This window comes from Sturnira hondurensis, unplaced genomic scaffold (assembly GCF_014824575.4).
Source record: "Sturnira hondurensis isolate 20B ecotype Veracruz unplaced genomic scaffold, ASM1482457v3 Scaffold0006413, whole genome shotgun sequence".
In the NCBI taxonomy this organism is placed as follows: Eukaryota; Metazoa; Chordata; class Mammalia; order Chiroptera; family Phyllostomidae; genus Sturnira; species Sturnira hondurensis.
In genome coordinates, this window is record NW_028079044.1 from 49,075,881 (window position 1) to 49,082,273 (window position 6,393).

Consider the following 6,393-nt stretch of genomic DNA (forward strand, 5'->3'; position numbering starts at 1 on the left):
CGGCCCTGACATATGTCCTTGAAGTGGCCATTCCAGCTCTGTGTTAGCTCTTTATCAGAACCCACACGAAAAGAGAGATCATATCCACACCCACCTCCAAGCTCCAAGCTTCTCAGAGGCTGGCCTCGAGATGTCAACTGAGGCCCCCCCATCCCTTGGTTAGGAGGGCAGCCCTGCTGTGGTCTCTGGCTCCCAGATCCCCACCCCAGCTCAGATATGATCGGCAGAAGACGTCTAGGGACGGTGAGCTGGATACGAGCTTATCCTGCTTCTGTTACGCCGTAGCCACATTGTCTTAGGCAACATGTTTGCCTCTTGGAGGCTCAGTTTCCTCATCTGTAAAAGGGGAGCATGTGAGAAGACTCCATGAAACCACGTGTCCAGCTCAGAGGCCAGGGCCACCACAGAGTGGGGCTTTGACGAGATGCGTCATTGGCAGACGCTTGTTTCTTCCTTCCTCATTGCAGCAATCATTTTATGAGAGGCATTTTCCACTTGACCTTGTGGTTTCAGACCTGTCAAATGATAACTAGTCACAGGCACCTCTGTGGCCCCAGAGGGGCATTCTCCTTTCCCAAATCATCGACTCTTTAAAGAGAGTCCCCCTTTAAATGGACCCGAATGGCCCTGGGGCTGCTGCCCTTCCCCCTGGCCTCCTGGTTTTATAAGGGGAGTGTTGGCAGGCACTCAGGACAACCTGGCATGGCCAGAATCTGGAGAAGCAGCCGCAGCAAACAACGGAAAGTTGCACAACGAACCCCACTGCCCGGTAGCGGGGCCTGGGGCCTGGGGCCAAACAGGGCCTGCAGAACAACGCACAGGTTTTTGTCGCTGCATTTTGACGGTGAAGAAGTCGACACAGTAAGAATGGATAGTTTTAGGGGCTTGAGACTCTGAATGAACTATTTAGTGTTTTATATTCATGAGCCATCCCTGAGAACCTCCTCTGAGCCAAACCCTGGTCTAAACTTGGGGAGTCAGTGCTAGATTCAAAGAACGTTTTCCAAAGAAATCAGGGATGACCTGCTAAAAATGCAGATTCTGGGGCCTCATCTAGAGGCCTTCATGGCGAGGCCGGGGGACTTCTAGAAAAGCAGTGCGGAGTCTGAAGTCACCCCTGGCGGGCGAGACAGGCAAGGGCAGAACTGTCACTATAGGGTAGGTGACCTGTCTGCAGCCACGATGGGTCCCTGCCAGTCCACAGGACAGGTGCCTCCCATCAGGGCTCTGGGGAGTCCCCTGGGGGGGGGGGGTGATGCTAAGCTAAGTCTTAAAGGCCAGCGTGGAGCTGGCACGTGATGACGTGTGAGCGTGTGACATGACAAGTGTGGACACAGTGTTCTTCCCAATGGGAAGAGGAGGAAGAGAGATGGAGACAGGAAGCCCTGAGGCCGGCAGAGATGGTCAGCTGAGCATTGCCCTGTGTGGAGCTGGGTGGGAACGTGGGGCTGGATGTGGAGAGAGTGGCCAGAGCGTGGTGGGTGCTGGCAGCTGTGTGGAGGGCTGACCCTTTACTCTGCAGTGTTTGGGAGGTACTGGCGGGTGTTAGCAGGGGTGTGAGGGTATCCGACACAGGTTTGGAACCAACCCCGTGGGGATACTGGACACCTTGTCTACAGTGCACGCAGACCAGGAGCGGGACAGTGGTAGGGGTGCGGGGGGGAGCCCATGAGGGTGCTGAGAGGGAGCCAGTCCTCCCAGGGCGCTGGGAACAGGCTGTGGGGCTGGGCAACAACAGGGGGCTCCTTGGATTTGGGTGGCAGGAGGGAGACACTGGACAGACCCTCAGGTAGCTGGGGGGAGCATGGGGCCGTCCTCAGGGAGATAGGAGGAAGGAACAGGCTGCGTTCTGCCTGGTCTCCCGAGCCCCTCTCACTCGGATACAAACACAGAAGTTAAATTTCCAGAAGTTTGGCTCGACACTTGCTGTCTTTGGGAGGCAAGATAAATTACATTCGATGTGGCAGGAACTGTGATTGAAACTTTGCTTGGACATCAGCTCCGAATGTGTCAAAGTTGACCTTCAGAACCGTCCTGATGAACGACCCAAGAAGAGGGCATTCGGGTGGTGAGACCTTGACCCTGTTGGACTGGGTCCAGGGCTGCCTCTGCCGCTTCATTCCCACGACGGTGGGCTTGCTGTTTACTCCCCCCTCCTGTCTCATCCTCTGTACCACGGGGGAGTCTCCCAGGCTCCAGCGGGGCCAGACACATTGGACCACAGCAATGAATTATTGTGGTGGATCAAATTTCTAACCCACCCTTCTCCCCTCTGTGGAAACCCAGTGGGAAAACTACGGCTCCTCAGAGACCAACAGCCACTTTGTGGAAGAGCGAAGTCTGAGTCTCAGGTGGTCCCGCCCCAGTCCTGGGCCCCTGCCCCTTACCAGCTGGTGGCCTCTGTCTCAGCCCTGGCTCTCTTCCTCCAGGTCTCAATGATTCGAAGGGCTCCAAAGACTTTTGCTGAGAAGTGGGACATTCCCAAGTGATTTCCAGGGTTTCTGCAGTTGGGTTTCTTCATGGGATTTCAGGGCGGTAGGTACGAGCCTGCAACATACACCCCTGGCTTGACTGAGAGGCTGGTGGAGCCAGTGTGCGGTTTGGTTGGATGAGGCCCCTGGACAAACAGGGCCAGTTGAAAAGAGCATGGCTGGGCACTCAGTTGGTTAGTGCATCGTCCTGCTATGCAAGGTTGCGGGTTTGATCCCCGGTCAGAGAACATACAAGGTCAACCAATAAATACATAAATAAGTGGAACAACAAATTGATGTGTCTCTCTCTTGCTCTAAAATCAACACATAATTTTTTTTAAATGTGTAACTGCTTGTCAGTACAGTGATAATGGCAACGTCACTACGTGCTCCCTCGTTAGCTGACAAACCTCAGGGTTTCATTGGATTCAGCCAGTGTGCTCCACTAGGGTTCCTTGAGCAGCTTCTGTGGGTAGATGGCGCCCCAGGTACCTTCTCATAGTTGTCCTCTCCAAGGCTTCCCCACCTGCGGACAGGTTGGGTGATGGCCATTACAGAGTGGAGGACGCAGTGTCAGAGCCCAGCAAACAGGTGGCATGACCAGGATGGGGAGCCAGGGACGTTCGTTCTGCACCTGGTGTTTTTTCTGCCCTGGTACACTTCCTTGTCACCAGAACGGGTTGGTGTCCAAGCCGTGTTGATTTTCCTCTGACTCAGTAGCCCCTGAAGTCATTTTCTTGATTGACACTGTACTCATTTAATTGAATGTGGTCAGACTGGTTATTCCTGTGTGGACCTGGACAGGCTGCTGGCCTCATTTCTCCCAAGAGCTTTCAGCTTCCAGAGTGGTGATTTGAATTGGGGGCTGAAACCCTCACCTACCAAAGGAAACTTCAGGGCTCTCCTGGAGGGGAGAGAAGTCAAGATGAATCTGGATACTTTATGATGAGATCTTAGCGGCTGCCACATCCTGGGGTGGGGGCACAAGGGTTTGGAGCATGCCATGGGGCCGAGCTGGGTCAGGACATGCTGAGGGAGCGACCTGCTGATGTCCGAATGGGCCTCGTATCTCCAGGCCGACATTGCCAATGCCGGGAATGGGGCTACTGACCAGAGCTCTCAGGAGTCCCAGTGAGGACTGAGGGTAATGTCTCTACTGGAAGCTACGCTCACACTCAGACACCAGGGACTGACTGGAGGCACCTCAGGCACCGAGCCCTGTGGTTGAAAACATGGCCTCCTGATCCGGCCGCCTGGGGCCAAGTCCCGGAGGTGTGACCTTGAAGCACCCCAGGTTATCTGTCTCGATGTCGTAATCTAAAGACAGGAGTTGTAACAGCACTTCAAGGGTTATTCTGAGAATTTAATCTACTCAAAACACCGCTCTTAGCTGGAGGGTGGAGGCCGAGAGAACTGGCGGAAAGAGGTGCGGGTGCTGGGCGGTCTGGCATTTCAGGACAAGAACCAAGACCTGGTCACCAAAACACCGGCGTGATGCAGGTCTGGCTCGACCCCCTGGCCCAGGGTCGCCGTGAGGGGGGAGGACTAGTGCAGGAGAAAGCCCCTCGACCAGCGAGTGCAAACGGCTCTACAGAGATAAAGGTGAGGTCAGGGCTCACGGGTGTTGCCACTGCAGGGTCGTCCTATCCTGGAGGGCCGGGTCCATGTCTTCTGGCTTCTAAGACGACCCTGGCACATTCGAGAAGCCATGGCGCCCCCAGAGCTTGGCTCAGTATGTGGCACGTTGAGGGGTTCCCGCAGTGTTCTCTGAGTCACATGTCTGCCAGGTGGGACTGAGACCCTGGGACTCTGTCCCCTGCTCACTCTGCGTGGAGGGAAACTCGATAGCATGGGGCTGCTGCTGTCGGTGCTGACGGCACGCACTGGTGGACAGTGCTCTGCCCACTTCCGTGCCTCACCCGCCAAGGGCCTCCCGAATGCCGTCTCTTCTAATCTGCGAAGGAAAAGAAATGGTTCTCTACTTGCAATACTCTTCAGCCAGCATTTTTAATATGCAGCTTGCCATGTTTGTACAAGGAAATGGAAATGAATCATCTCCAGGAAATTTCCCCCGTTTCTCTCACTTTTTGTACTTAGGCAATGCCCTTCAATTACACCTGAAATCAAATCCTGTTCCCCTTGAGTGGTCATTTTAATATTAGCGAGTTTCCTGGGAAGGAGGATTAGAGAGGCAATTGCTTCTGGGAGACTCCTCCTGCCTCCGCAGGGACGCTCTTAAACCGTGAGCGTCTGGTTGCAGGCCTGGAGCACGGCGTGCGCCCGCCCCTCGGCCCCTCTACTGTGCCCTCCTTGTGGCAGCTCCTCCCCAGACACAGTCTCTTTCTCTACTGTTCTAGCCTGTGCGGCTGCTGCGTACATCCAGGCTGGTCCCGGGCCCCACCCCCTGTGCGGGGGACAGTCTCTCCCACTCACCCATTCACACTCCATCCCAGACTCTCAGAGAGACGTCTAACGTCTTCTGTCCCAGGACCCACCTGTGGTTCTCTGATCTGAGCATCTCGATTCTCCTTGGGGCCATACCTGGCCCTGGAGGTCAGTCCCTGCAGCCCCCCCGCTGCCCTCGGCAGGAATGCTGCCCCCCTCACTGTGCTTTCTCGGGTGTGCCTGCTCCGCTCGCCTCACCTCCTCTGACACGCTCTCCTCCTAGTCCCTCAGTAGGGTCAAGCTAGGGGATGTGTGCTGCCTCAGGGCCCTGGGCGGGGGGTGGCCCTTCCCCTGCTGGGGTCCCTCGTGGCCCAGAGACTCACTATACTCAGGCTGCTGCACCTTCAGCTTCTGCACAACGCTGTCTCCTTTTCCCGGGAAACTCGCCCGACAACTCTTTAATGGGGCGACCACTGCCCCTTCGCTGCCTCCCCCCAATTCCTTGGCTCGCTTTGCCCCCTAGCATCTGCACTTCCTGCATGCATGTGCCCTACCATGTGGCCCTCACGTGCAAGCCCGCCAGGGCAGGGCCTCTGTCCTTTCTGTCTTGCTGCAGCACCCTCCCTCAGAGCAGTGCCGGGCTCCCAAGGGTCCCAAGGGAGTGTTCTGGGTGTCTGCCCTCCGGGAAGGGCTGATGTGTCCCGTTTCTCCCTGCTCCGACTGCAGGGATGGCCTCGCGTCTCGGGCCAGCCCAGGCAGCCTCTTCTACCCCACTGGGAGCAGGGGTTGGCCCAGGGAGGCCCAAGACCCAGGTCACGCTAGTGGCAGCCCAGGAGCCGCTGCAAAAGAAGCTTGGATCTTCTGTGGATTCATCGCCTGCCTGAGATGCGGGCCCCCAGCTGCACGAGGCCACTTCACTCTGATTTAGGGAAATGTGCCCCAGGGGAAACTGGAGAGAAGAAAGCAAAGCCCAGAGACACCGAGAAACCTGCTTCAGAACATTTAAACTGGCGTTTGTGTCACTAGCTCTCCCAGATCCATCAGAGCCTGCGTCGCTACCTCTGTGCTTACCTGAGCCAATGACACTGCTCTTGTGGGTAAGCCCAGGGGCTGGGATTGAGCCCCTTGTAACAGAAGGAGCCATCACTCATTGCTGCTACAATGCTGTCTCCCGAAGGGATCTGTCCTGCTCTTCCTGGAAGACCAGGTGTCAGTCCCTTCTCTGTCCTTGACCTGCGTGTCGCATATTTCTCTCCTTGGTGGCCACGGTGTGTCTGCTTCCCCACCAGTCTGGGCATTCCTGGGGGGCGGAGTCACAGACGAGTTATTTCTAGGCATTCCATCCCGAACTAAAGTGAGGTACCTAGATAAATATTTGTTAAAGGAACAGCAGAGTGAATGAAAGCCGCTGGTTCCGTTCCCCGGCGTCTGTTTCAGGTGGGCGTTCATCTACTTCAGGCACACTCGACCCGAGCCCCTTTCTTGGCGGGCCTTCTGAGGGACTCTGACGACGTCCCCAGTACTGAGATCTGTCCAA